At 40.3% G+C, this 14,246-nt stretch overlaps 1 pseudogene; it reads right to left on the bottom strand.

Moving 5' to 3' along the window:
* Positions 1-13,251, bottom strand: part of LOC135774804 (scavenger receptor cysteine-rich type 1 protein M130-like) — a 36,121-nt pseudogene extending 22,870 nt beyond the window's left edge.
* Positions 13,252-14,246: the final 995 nt, after the last annotated feature.

The following is a 14,246-nucleotide window of genomic DNA, read 5'->3' as shown; positions in this document are numbered from 1 at the left end:
GACTAATAATAGACGAACATCAGCTCAACTCACAAACATCAGACTGACTTTAATATTTCTACATCTGATTTGATTGAATAAGACAGAAGTCTCACCTCTCTGAGTGAAGTGTTTGTGTGTGTTTGTGTGTCTGTGATCAATCTCTTCATAAACTTCCTCAGTCTGAGTCCTGTGTCTCCTCTTAGAGAGAGCTGTGAGTGTAGACACACAAACACAACACATGACTGATGATACACTGAACAAGACTGTAGTAAGATTGATGTTGATGTAGTTCAATATGTCAGATGTGTACTTGTATGTGATGTGTGGATCTCTGTACCTCTCCTCATCTCTCTGTTGTGTTGAATCAGTATCAGCAGCGGCACTAAGATCAGTAAGAGCAAAACTCCCAGTACAATCACAACCACTGGAGGATTGAAGAGAGGAGGAGTTTGTGGAGGAGTCACTGATCTCCTGTTTGTCTGAGAAACTGAAGGAGAAGCTGATGTTGTTGTTGCTGCAGGAGTTGTAGACACTGACGAGTCTGTAAAATAAAACACATATTAAAGAAACTGCTGAAATGATAATGAATTGATCTCTCAGTGTTTTCCTCTCACCTGCACAGATGAGTCTAACTTGTTCTTTGTGTGAGCAGTCAGTGTGTTTTTTCAGGACATGAGGAAAGTCCCACAGGTGAATCTCAGTCCCTCTGCACTCGACTCTGTTCATCCACACAACACCTTCACCAGCACCAAACGCTTCATTCCCATCAGCACTCAATGCTGCTCCACAACCCAGCTGCCTGCAGACCACCTGAGCATCTCTGATGTCCCACAGATCATCACAGACTGAACCCCACACAGAGTTATGATAAACCTCCAGTCTCCCCGAACACAAACCCTTCCCTCCACTCAGTCTGAGAGGAAGATGATCTACATCACACACATCAAACAACATTTACAACAACACAGGATTAAAAATAAAATTGGGGTTTAAAAGTAGAATTGACATATATAGCAAATGTATTTATCATTTGTGTGAAAATAAAATTTTGGCTTTTAATTATATTCGGATTTAAATACAAATATTTACTGAAATATAATCCAGATATTTATCATTTGTAATGTTTAAGAAAACACAAGCTCAGAGTAAAATTGTTTAAAAATGTTTGTTATCATAAAAGCATACTTGAACATTGTCTCTGATGAGGAGGTGCTGATGAAGAACATGACAGACGACTCCGGGGAACTTCATAATTAACCTTATCTGAGATCATAATATGAGAAAATGTAATTCCACACTGAACACAACATTAAACCACTGGTAATTGTTGCTTAAATTTCATCTCACCATAGCAGATAATATTGGCCACTTCTTCATTACAGTCATTCTGTCCCCAAGGTTTAGATGGACACTGCCATAAAGTGGAGTCATGTGATCGACATTTAAAGAAATCCAACCAATTCTGAGACCTCAGTCCATCTGAATAATTGGGTTCACTGGCAGATCTTCCACAGTTCAGCTCTTGACAGATCAGACTCGCTGTGTCTCTGTTCATCTGATTCCAGCAAATATTACCCCAGGATCCATTGTAGAAAACCTCCACATTTCCTTCACAGCCTTCAGTTAACCTGAGCTCTTTAAACTCTAGATTGAAAAGACAATTTATATCAATCACAGTCTGGTACTTTAAAATAAACAATTAAACATTTCACAATTAATGTATCTGATCAAAACATATTTAAATATATTTAACCAGTAACAAAAAAGAGAAGGATCCGCACACCAAACAGCTCCCTTTCATAAATTTATTAGGAGTGACATTTCGGGTCTCTACAACCCTTCCTCAGACATAGAGACCCGAAACGTCACTCCTAATAAATTTATGAAAGGGAGCTGTTTGGTGTGCGGATCCTTCTCTTTTTTGTCACTTATTCATTGATTTGATCCTGCACCCGCATTTAACTTGGATGTGCGTGATTCTATCGTTTTACAATATATTTAACCAGGACTTCTTTAACAGGTCACTCCTTACCTGAGCACACAACTCCTACATCCTCCTTGTGTTTACAGTTATGATCTCCCCAGACCCGTGAAGAGCAGCTCCACAGTGACGTCTCATTCCCCTCACAGTTCACATCATCCAGCCATATGGGTCCAGAACCAGGACCAAACCAGGCTGGTACTGGCTGATTACTGAGAGCCACTCCACACTGCAGCTGTCTGCACACCACATGAGCATCTTTAATATCCCAGGAGTCATCACACACTGTACCCCATGAGCCTTTGTGAAAAACCTCCAGCCTTCCTGCACAATCTCCACCAGAACCCACCAACCTGATGGACCTCTGACCTGAGATCAGATACAAAGTGTTACCAAAGAACTATATAAATACATTTTAATGAATCATCTGGACAAATATTGTGATTCTGACCAAGGCAGGTGATTGACAGCTGTTGTGTTGAGCTGCAGTTGAGAGTTTGTGGAGATCTGCAGTTCCTCAGATGATCTTCAGTCCCAGAACACTGGAAGCCCATCACACACTCATAACTGTGTTCATCACTGGATGAAGAGGAGTTAGTGAAGTTCAGCACAGAGCCACAGCCCAGCTGTCTGCAGACCACAGAGGATTCAGTGAGACTCCAGGAGTCCAGCAGAACTCTCCTCCAAACCTGATGAATGTAAACTTCCACCTCACCCTCACACTCTCTCTCTCCAGACAACCTCACTCGACCATCATGAAGAGACAGAGAGGAATCTGGAGAAAGGATTTGACATTTTCAGATTGATTACGATCACACTACAGTAACTTCATGTTAATGACAGAGTGAAGTTCACTCACTAGAACAAATGACTCCAACATCTTGTTTATGAGAGGATTCAGCTCGACTCCATGAAGAGATTGAACATTCTGAGAGTTTTGTTTCATTCCCCTGACAATCAAACACATCAGCCCAGATTTCACCAGATCCCTCTCCAAACCAGTCCACTCCCACAACAGACACAGCAATCCCACAATTCAGCTCTCTACAGAGAACATTGGCAGCTCTCATATTCATGCACTCATCACACACTGAGCCCCATTTACTGAAATACTGACGCTCAACTCGACCAGAGCAGAAATCAGAGCCGTTCACCAGTCTCAGTGCTGTGTAACCTGAACAGAGAATAGTTCAATACACATATTCTCAGAAGACAGCTTAAACAAATATTAGTTTTATTTTAAATTAATATTATATTTATTGGTTCAGTATTGATGTTTACCAGAACATGTGAGTCCCACATCATTGTCATGAGAGCAGGTTACTTTATTTATAGTAGATGATGATGAAGAACATGATCCAATTAGTGATTCATTTCCTCTACATTGAATCTCTTGTGTCCACACCTGCTCCTCTCCTTTACCAAAAGTATCTGCACCCAGCAGCTGTACAGGAACCCCACAGTTCATCTCTCTACACACAACCTTTGCATCCTGATCATCAAACACAGCATCACACACTGTGCCCCATCTTCCTCCAAAGTACATCTCAACTCTCCCAGAGCACAGATGAGAACCAGCAACAAGACTTGGACTGCTGTAGTGTTTATGACCTGTTTATATAGAGAGAATGAACAAGATGAGATCACAATGAAATCCAGATTTTCACAGGAATAACCTGGACTCTCCAAGAATATCAGTGAAACCCAAACACAAGTCTGGAAACTTCATGACATGCTTTTTATTTATAGATGAAAATGAAACATTTTATACTATTTCATGCATTATATACAACCCCAAATCAGAATAAGTTGGGACACTGTAGAAATTGTGAGTAAAAAAGGAATGGAATAATTTACTAATCTCATAAATGTATATTTTATTTACAATAGAATATAGATAACAAATCAAATGTAGAAAGTGAAACATTTTGAAATGTCATGCCCATGGGTGCGCATAACTGGTGCGCAAGTGCGCATGCGCGATTAAAATAAAAAATGCACACCAGACACTACTCTAAAAGGCGTTTTTGCGTACTGCTGGAATTTTGGGGATTGCTCCATGCATCATTGGTAAGATAATTATTACAAACCGTGTTAACATTAATATGTGTTAGCAGAGGTGCAACAGTCACTAGCCCGATTGGCCAATTTTTATATTTTAGCACAACAAGATGCGAAACAGATCTCACGCGATCTCCTTACTCACGTGTTGTTTGATAAGTTTTGTTTGCGCGCACCTTAAGCGCGAGCACGATCCACATCTCAAGGTTAGAGAGACAGCTTGCCAGTAACTGACAGCACGCAAATGCCATCTGAGTTTGTTTGCACTTGAGCGGACATTTTAAAACTAAATCATCTAAAAACCCTGCTGAAAAAAACAGCATCAAACCAGCATGGGAATTATGCTGGTCTATGCTGGTTTAGCTGGTGGTCACAGCATACCAGCACCAAAACACAACATATGCTGGTATGACCAGCATGGGATGCTGGTGCTAATGCTGGTTTGTTGCTGATTTAGCTGGTGCTAATGCTGGTGCTGATGCTGGTTTGATTCTGGTTTAGCTGGTGTTCACTAGCAAACCAGCACCAAAACACAACATATGCTGGTCTTGCTGGTATGCTGTTTTTTCAGCAGGGAATGCCGTGATTATAGTAGTAAAAGTCTTAAATAACATTAAATAATACAAGCAGTTCAGAACAGCCATACAGAACAGAACAGTTCATTACAGGCCAGCCTGAAAACATGAACAGCACTGTTTATTTCATTTGTATGTTTGTTCTGTTGTATTTATTTGTGCTATTGCTCATAATTATATGTTTTTATTTCTGACCATTTACTCGTCTTTAATAATATTTGAAATTTATGAGTTAGCAGACATTTTTAAAGGTTACATGTGTTAAAACAATAACCAGGCATATTTTATTTTATATACATCATCGTCTACCATGTTTAAACCGAAGTGATATGGCGAAGAGAGTAGTCTGGAGATATGTGATGATGACAGGATGTCGGTGCTATGAATAGTGTGAGCACCAAGCAACATCTCCAAGTGCTCCTTTGAGAACAAGGCCAAAAAAGTAATGTGCACCCCTGGTCATGCCAAATATTGGCTCATTTTGAGAGCTACACATTCCAAACGAAGTTGGGACAGGTAGCAATAAGAGGCCAGAAAATGTAAATGTACATATAAAGAACAGCTTAAGGACTAATTTGCAACTTATTAGGTCAATTGGCAACATGGTATAAAAAAGCCTGTAAAGTGGCAGTGTTTCTCAGAAGTCAAGATGGGCAGAGAATCACCAATTCCCCCAATGCTGCGCCGAAAAAAAATAGTTTTCTGAGTTTCTCAGAGAAAATTGCAAAGAGTTTGAAGTTATCATCATCTACAGTGCATAATATCATCCAAAGATTCAGAGAATCTGGAACAATCTCTGTGTGTAAGGGTCAAGGCTGGAAAACCATACTTGATGCCCGTGATCTTCAGGCCCTTAGACAACACTGCATCACATACAGGAATGCTACTGTAATGGAAATCACAACATGGGCTCTGGAATACTTCCTGAAAACATTGTCGGTGGACACAATACACTGTGCCATTCGCTGTTGCTGGCTTAAACCCTATAGGTCAAACAAGAAGCCATATCTAAACAGACCCAAAAGCGCAGGCGTTTTCTCTGGCCAAGGCTCATTTAAAATGGACTTTGGCAAAGTGGAAAACTGTTCTGTGGTCAGACGAATCAAAATTTGAAGGTCTTTTTGGAAAACTGGGACGCCATTTCATCCGGACTAAAGAGGACAAGGACATCTCAAGTTGTTATTAGCGCTCATTTCAGAAACCAGCATCTCTGATGGTTTGGGGTTGCATGAGTGCGTGTGGCATGGGCAGTTTACACATCTGGAAAAGCACCATCAATGCTGAAAGGTTTATCCAAGTTTTAGAGCAACATATGCTCCCATTCAGACGTCGTCTCTTTCAGGGAAGACCTTGCATTTTCCAACATGACAATGCCAGACCACATACTGCATCAATTACAACGTCAAGACTGCGTAGAAGAAGGATCCGGGTACTGAAATGGCCAGCCTGCAGTCCAGATCTATCACCCACAGAAAACATTTGGCGCATCATAAAAAAGAAGATGCGAAAAAGAAGACCTAAGACAGTTGTGCAACTAGAAGCCTGTTTAAGACAAGAATGGGACAACAGTCCTATTCCTAATGTCACAGGTGACGTTTTAAATGAACGACGGGCGGAACCCGGCTTCCACATTTTATTTGGACGACGGGCGGAACCCGGCTTCCACATTTCATTTCCGGGGTTTCCCCGAAGTCAAATTAAGTCTGATCACGCTCAGGTGGGACAAATTAACACAGCGGTTGCTAATAGGCTGACGAGGAGAAGAGTCAGGGTATAAAGACACCTTTGCAGACATTAAACGGGGTGCTGGTGTTATACTTTGTGTACGCTGTGTTGCTGCTTTGCAGACGGACCACGCTGGTTGGATCGCTCTCCTGGGGAAGAGAGAAAGAGACAATCAGCTGACGAAGGAATATTGCGGAGTTTCAGTGAGAAAGAGTGGACACAGAGCTATCAAGAACGCAGTGAACCGAGGTTATTGGAAACAAAGCGTGAGTAACCGTGGTGGTACTTATCTGTACATAACTTGTATGAAGAGTTGTTCTGGGGTGTGCTTTTTGTGTTTCTTGAGGTCCCTGGCCCCACTGGAGAGGAAAGCGTGGGTGAGCCGCGGGTTGACCGGAAGCACGGACGACGCACCGTTTACCAGTAAGTCAGTGGCCCTGTGGGAAAAAGGAAGTGCAGGTGAGCCAGGGGAGTGATAACCAACACGCCGGGCCTGTGAACATCACATATCTCTCCCTCAATTGTGATCCAGTTGTTACCCAACCATCCTCTCGAGGTCGTCGTAGTCCGGTGGCAAGGACGATCTAAATTCACGTGAAATTGTATAAGAGTGCTGTGGGTGAGTTTCACTGACTGATGGTGTTTACGCTTTACTTGCTGTGTATATGCTGTGCTTGTAGCGTTCAAACTGCCGAGCCTCCGACGAGTCACGAGAGGACGACATCCGTTGTGGCCTGAGTCCTACAGAGAGAGAGAAAACCAAGCCCTGTGCCCGGGGTGTGACAACGAGAAGCTTCGTTTGTACACAGAACAGACAGTGGTAGAACACAGTGAGTAGTATCAAGTGTGTACCGTGCGGATTGTGGGTCGTAACGGTGTGTGTACTGACCTCGTCAACAGAAGCTTGTGGTGAACGGAGCCTCGACGAAAGTTTATAGTAGACCCTGGTCGTGGAAGGAGGGGGAGTTTGGGAAGCGTTCGGCTCCGGTCATCGGACTCACTAGTCCCTACGACGCCCGGACAGCCATACTGGAAGGGCGAAGGAATACGGTACACTGACACTGTAGCAAAATCCACTGTATGTAGCAACTATCTACCTGAAACCAGTGAAGCTTTGTGTGGGAACGAGGATCCCCCGGCACTGTGAGTAACGCCACCTGTGAAATAAACCTGTTCTGTGCTTATAGTAACTACCTACCTGAAACCAGTGAAGCTTTGTGTGGGAACGAGGATCCCCCGGCACTGTGAGTAACGTAACCTGTGAAATAAACCTGTTCTGTGCTTATAGCAACTACCTACCTGAAACCAGTGAAGCTTTGTGTGGGAACGAGGATCCCCGGCACTGTGAGTAATGCAACCTGTGAAATAAACCTGTGCTGTGCTTATAGCAACTACCTACCTGAAACCAGTGAAGCTTTGTGTGGGAACGAGGATCCCCCGGCACTGTGAGTAACGCAACCTGTGAAATAAACCTGTTCTGTGCTTATAGCAACTACCTACCTGAAACCAGTGAAGCTTTGTGTGGGAACGAGGATCCCCCGGCACTGTGAGTAATGCAACCTGTGAAATAAACCTGTGCTGTGCTTATAGCAACTATCTACCTGAACTAGTGGAGCTCTGTGTGGGAACGAGGATCCCCCGGCATTGTGAGTAACGCCACCTGTGAACTAAACCTGTACTGTGCTTACAGCAACTACCTACCTGAACCAGTGAAGCTCTGTGTGGGAATGAGGATCCCCCGGCACTGTGAGTAACACAATCTGTGGGATAAACCGGTGCTGTGATTATAGCAACTACCTACCTGCATCAGTGAAGCTCTGTGTGGGAACGAGGATCCCCCAGTACTGTGAGTAGCAAAGGAGTACTTACCCTGGTCTGACTGTGTTTGATTCTGCCTCCAGGAGAAGCGGAGCGCGCCACGGATTGCTGGGCCAGAGCCCCGGTCCCCAGTCTTTTCCCCAAGTGGCCCTGGAGGCAAAGAAGAGCCATATTAGTTTTAAGTTTCCCTTTTTCCCTTCCCCCTTTTCCCTTTTTAAATATTTAATAAAGTTCGTTTTAATAGTAGTATACTCGTCTGTCTGGTCATTGGGGTGGTCTTGGGAAACTCCTCGAGGTGGAAGAGTTAAGAGGGGTGTGACCCTTTAGTCTATTTGGGTCCGCCTCGGGGTGTGACACTAAACATTGGTCCTCCTCCAGCTGTTCATTATATGTACATTTATCTTTTCCAACCTCTTATTGCAACCTGTCCCAACGTTTTTTTTGGAATGTGTAGCTCTCATGAAATCCAAAATGAGCCAATATTTGGCATGACATTTCAAAATGTCTCACTTTCTACATTTGATATGTTATCTATATTCTATTGTGAATAAAATATAAGTTTATGAGATTTGGAAATTATTCCATTCCTTTTTTACTCACAATTTCTACAGTGTCCCAACTTTTTCTGATTTGGGGTTGTATATTACATAAATGTGACTCATGATGTTGGATAATACTTTAATTGCAAATTCATTGTATAGATTTAAAATGGACTGTGTACTTTGAATCCAAGATTTTAAAAAATCTACACTAGAACATAATTATCACAGCTATTCAAACTATTTTCATTTGTGTATCCTGTGACAGAATTATGTTATTATTAGTAAGGAATTCACAGGAAAATATTTAGAGAAGCTCACCTGAGCAGATCACACCGGCATCATAAGAATGAGAACAGTACTGAATATACCCGTTGTTTGATCTACAGTTCTTTAGTGAGGACTCTGATCCACTACAGCTCACATAAGCCATTGTGATTGGTCCTGATCCTTCTCCAAAGTGACCATAACGTGGTAGATTTACAGCCTTTCCACAGCCCAGCTCTCTACACACCACTGCAGCATCTGTCAGATCCCAAACCCAACGACCACACACTGTTCCCCACTGACCATCATGAAGAACCTCAACTCTACCAGAACAACGACTGCCACCATTCACCAACCTTACATTCAGATCTGAAACATACAGTATGAGACAGATGTAAAGGGGATCAAACATGAAAAACAAAAAACACCTTATATTAAAGTAAAACTGATAAAATAATTTAACCTCAATTTTTACAGCATGTGTGTACTTACCAGCAGTAATGTTGATTACTACAGAGGAGAGTAAAATGAGTGTGAGACAGATCTCCATAATCCTCTACTGTACACACAGACTGATAGAGAATAATGAGAAGTCAATGTAAAGAGAGAGAGAGAGAGAGAGAGAGAGAGAGAGAGAGACCAATCACGCTCTCTGTTACCTTATTAGAAATAAGAAAGGAAATCATCAAACAACTTGAGTGACAAATCAGAAGAGATATTTTTGATTTTCTCCATATATATCAGCAGAACGTCAGCGCTGATGAACGACGCTCCTCCCTCCATGTTCAGAGGAGACAAACACCTGCAAGAGATAAATTTACATCAAATAAATGAAACACTTCAGTATCTATTCAGCATCAAATCCTGTTGTGTGCAGATGTACAGGAAAATTAATGATCACTTCAAACACACAGATGCACTTTATATACACTTTCATAAATTAATTGCATGAAACATTTAAAAGTAAATATAATGTGTTTAATTAAACATAAAGCTCTACTACTTTAACCAAACAAAAACTGTATGTAAATTAAAATTATAGTGTCAAAATAGATAATCTATAAATATCTTCTTAATAGTAAATGTAAGTATGTATTGCTAACGCTCCATTGTCTATAGAAAAAAATAATTTCTACATATTTAATTATTTTATAAATAAACCAATCAACACATCTGCTGAATATATTGTAATCAATTTACAAATTATTATCAAAATAGCATTTTTGCCTATTCAATATTGTAATACTTAATGTATCCACTAGATGGCAGAACTGTCAATCAAAGCATCATTACATATTGTCCCGTGTCTATATGAAGAATCTTCACTGTGCTTCATGTTTGGACCACTGGTGTCAAAAGTATTCACATTTATTACTCAGGTAGAAGTATAGATAAAAGGGTTTTAAAAGACTTCTGTAGAAGTTGAAGTATCAACTCAAGCTTTTTACTCAAGGAAAAGTACTGGTTTCAAAACTACCTAAAGTAGAAGAGAAAAAGTAATGTAAAGAAAAAATGCAAGGAAAAATGCTTAAGCCACCCACAGGGGCCTATTATGCACTACCCCATCTCCTCAGAAAAAAAACTTTTTTCAAAAGGCCATAATGACTGTAATGTTATATTAAAATTTTAATGTTTATTAGTTGTCTATTATGATTGTAATAATGCCAAAAGTCAAACTTCAGAGGCATGCCATCAATAACATTTATTGGAATGTAAATGTACATCCAAGCTTAGCAGCAGGAATCTGAAAGGGCAAGGGACAAGAAAAGTAGTGTAACCGGGGCAGGCTTAACAATTACCCTTGTGGTTGTCTGAATACAATAAACAGTGCTATCAAAACGAATAATTAATCCAATTGATTACTCAAAAAAAAAACACTTATAATCCTGATATGTACTATGTTCAACTCTATAACTAATGGCAACAATATCACATTAACCTAAAATATGTAACAAACACTTTGGACTCAATCCTGTATGTACAACAACATGGTAATCGACATCAGGATCTACATCAGCTAAGCACAAAACATGCAACAAAGAGTTTCCAATAGGCTTTATGGTAGAGGTGTTAGTGAGACCAGCAGGGGGTGCTCACCCTGTGGTCTGTGTGGGTCCTAACACCCCAGTATAGTGACGGGGACACTATACGGTCAAAAAGCACCGTCTTTCGGATGAGACGTTAAACAGAGGTCCTGACTCTCTGTGGTCGTTAAAAATCCCAGGATGTCATTCGTAAAAGAGTAGGGGTGTACCCCGGCATCCTGGCCAAACTTGCCCATTGGCCTACTAATCATCCCCATATCTACTAATTGGCTATATCCTCTCCACTAATAAGCTGGTGTGTGGTGGGCGTTCTGGCGCAATATGGCTGCTGTCGCATCATCCAGGTGGATGCTGCACATTGGTGGTGGTGAGGAGAAATCCCCCTTTCATATGTAAAATACTTTGAGGTCTGCAGAAAAGAGCTATATAAATGTAACAAATTATTATTATATTATATTTATAATTATAATTATTATTAGTAACGTCAACACTGCAAGATGAGGCAGCTGCTGGAAGTGCCACCACCAATGCCGCAAATTGAGCTGGCCCTACTGGATGTAAATGTTGGCTGGTCTTCCTGGCTACCAACCTCTTCGCTGGTGCTTGGTTGTGACAATTCGCTTGAGTTCTCTTTTCTGCCACCAAGATCTTCATACTTGGTAACGAGTTACAAAGTATAGCATACTTATCACAACATTATTAATTGCGTTGTCAATCCCAAGCACAAATTTATTCAAACGTCTCTCTCTCCTGAACTTGCTGAAGTGTGAAGTGATTTGTGTCATGTGCAGGTGCGATGGGTACAAACCAATAGGGTGTCGGAATGGTATATGTTTATACTTCTCATCCAACCACAATCAAATTCACTCTATCCGGATTTATATAGGTCTTTTTTAATGATGACAAGCCGGAATGAAATAAAAATAATGAGGCGATTTTTCAAATGTAAGGAGTAGGACGTACAGATAATTGCATGAAAATTAAAGGAGTAGAAGTCGGCTGAAAAATAATTACTCGCTTAAAGCAACACTATGTAGTTTCCATGTACAAATGACTTACAGCTCCCCCATGTGGTTGAAAAGCGTAACAGTGCCTGGTATCAGACACTCTTCTGCAGGAATGGGGAGGGGCGGGGCTGTGTTTCCTACCCTCCACCGCCACTTTCAGAGTGTGCTTGTAGCAGCTAGGAGGCTGCTCAGGTTGCAGCAACAGTACAGTTTGTCCAGTTAAAAGTTGTTCTATCACTGAAATAATTTTAGAGACATTATTTAAAGGTAAAAAAACTACAAAGTGTTGCTTTAAATTATAGACAGTGCTGGGCAGTTTAACTACATTTTTCAGTAGCTTGGCAGTAGCTTAGCTGCTTTCTAAATCAAATAGCTTTTCGGAAGCTAAGCTCTTTTTTTGACCAAGTAGTGAGGTAGCTTCCACACAAGCTACAATTTTCCAAACATTTCTGAAGTCGTCCTGAATTTGAGAATAAGCGCGTCATTTGAATCGACACAGGACATTGTTTGTTCCGTATTTTCGAGTTGTGCAGCCTTCATTCATACAAAACATTACCACTCGCATTCTGTGAAGACTCGTGCTCTACCTCTGACTGTGTTATGTCACCAAGCCAAGCTAATATAAAAACATGCAATAAATATTACCAGGTGTTTTTGAATAAAGGCAGCTCAAACATGCATTTTATTCTGGGAGTAGGATAAGTCCAGCAAACAGCCCCAAAATGTGAAGTACCTAGGCCTACATTATGCTTGTATTGCCTATAATTACCAAAATGATAAATTGAAACTGAATAAATAATTACATAATAAAACTGGTTAAAAATAAAAAAGTAGCTTGGATGTAGCAAGCTACTATTGATGTAGCTTCGCTTGCTACATTTCCCAGGGGGGTAGCTTCAGTGTAGTGAGGCTTCATTTAATGTGAAGTAACTAGTAGCTTAGCTCACTACATTTTCCAAGTAGCTTGCCCAGCACTGATTATAGATACCTAAATTTCTACCTAAGTAAGGTAACAAAGTATTTGTACTTCGTTACTTGACACCTCTGGTTTTGATAAATTGATTTCTCTGCACTTGAAGTGAAATTATTCTCACTGAGCCTAACTGAAATGCAACACTCACAACCTACCTCAGACACAGAATCTTAGCCACTGTAAAATCTCACCCACTCAACTTTACTTCAGTATTTTTTTAAACTCTTACCTGTTTGACTCAGCAGTATGTTATCATCAACCTCTGATATTTCCTGCATCTCCCGAGTCTTTTTACAATACCTAAACTCATCAGGTTAGTAACAAATGTTCTGTATAATAATATCAACATTATTAGTGCATGTGATTTGTGTGTTACATGCAATGCACAATTCTCACTCTCTAATAGCAGTATAATTAATAACTATTACTGCTAATAACTAGACCTGCTAGATAGCATTTATAAGCAAGCAGCGTTCCGTGTAAGACAGATTTATCCTCTACTGCCACCATGCGGTCATGATTGAAACAACAGCACACAACACTCTTCTGCTCATCTCTACTGCGCTTATCTCAAGCATCATACACATGAACGCGCCCCCTCGAACAACACACGCGCGCACTGTGTGTTTGAATCATTTGTTTACAATCTATGATTTCAACGTAACTGTTTATTTAAGCTTAACAGAGTTACATATATGTGGATAAAGTGAAGTTTGTGGTTGTTGACTTATTTTGGTCATTTAAGATAAAATTAAAGTTCAATTTCAATTATTAATGTCTTAAGTCATAGTTTTACTATATTGAACATAACTAGTGTATAGGCTACCCTGCTGGATATGCAGCATAGACCTGCACATGTTGTGTTTTGGTGCTAGTAAGTATGGTATTACATGTCATCCAAAACATTTTTACAGTAGTCTCTTCCATCCTTTCAATAATTTAAATAATCATGAAAAGAGTTTTTGTCATATGGTTAATTTACCCGTAACTTACCATCATTATACCTTGGTCAGATTTAATTTAATAATAAAAAATGCTCAATTTTGTTATCTGTTGATAATATAATTGCCCCTTTTTGGTCTGTAAGAAATAATGTGGATCTTTTTGACAACAAACTCTTAAACACTTTAGATCTGTTTTCTAAACATTTCCAGTTCACCCAAAATTAAAGTAATCCGCTTTAAACTTTTAACTGAAGTGCTAGATTTAAATGTGAAAGTAGTTTATAAAGATTTCGTAACTCCTCTAAAGATAATACTGAATATCTTTTTTT

This window comes from Paramisgurnus dabryanus, chromosome 1 (genome assembly GCF_030506205.2).
Source record: "Paramisgurnus dabryanus chromosome 1, PD_genome_1.1, whole genome shotgun sequence".
In the NCBI taxonomy this organism is placed as follows: domain Eukaryota; kingdom Metazoa; phylum Chordata; class Actinopteri; order Cypriniformes; family Cobitidae; genus Paramisgurnus; species Paramisgurnus dabryanus.
This window is presented reverse-complemented; position numbering and strand designations above follow the sequence as displayed.